Source organism: Podospora anserina, chromosome 2 (genome assembly GCF_000226545.1).
Source record: "Podospora anserina S mat+ genomic DNA chromosome 2, supercontig 2".
Classification (NCBI taxonomy): Eukaryota; Fungi; Ascomycota; class Sordariomycetes; order Sordariales; family Podosporaceae; genus Podospora; species Podospora anserina.
Window position 1 is genome coordinate 22,097 of NW_001914858.1, and position 249 is coordinate 22,345.

The window sequence follows — 249 nt, forward strand, 5'->3', positions numbered from 1 at the left end:
GAACGTGGCTGAGCGCCGCAGTGTGCTGGAAGCAGACCATTCTACCTACTCCGAAAGCTACGCCGTCACCAACACTACCTCCACTACCTGAGGCCTCAGACGTGGAAGACTTTTTCGACGCCGAAGAGGTGGAGGATATACGGTCCGAGGCACCTATCCCACCAAACCATGACCAAGCACCCTATACCACTGACTCTCCTGCCATGAGAGAGCTCACCTCCCCTGCGAGGCTGATGGGGGGGGAGGAGG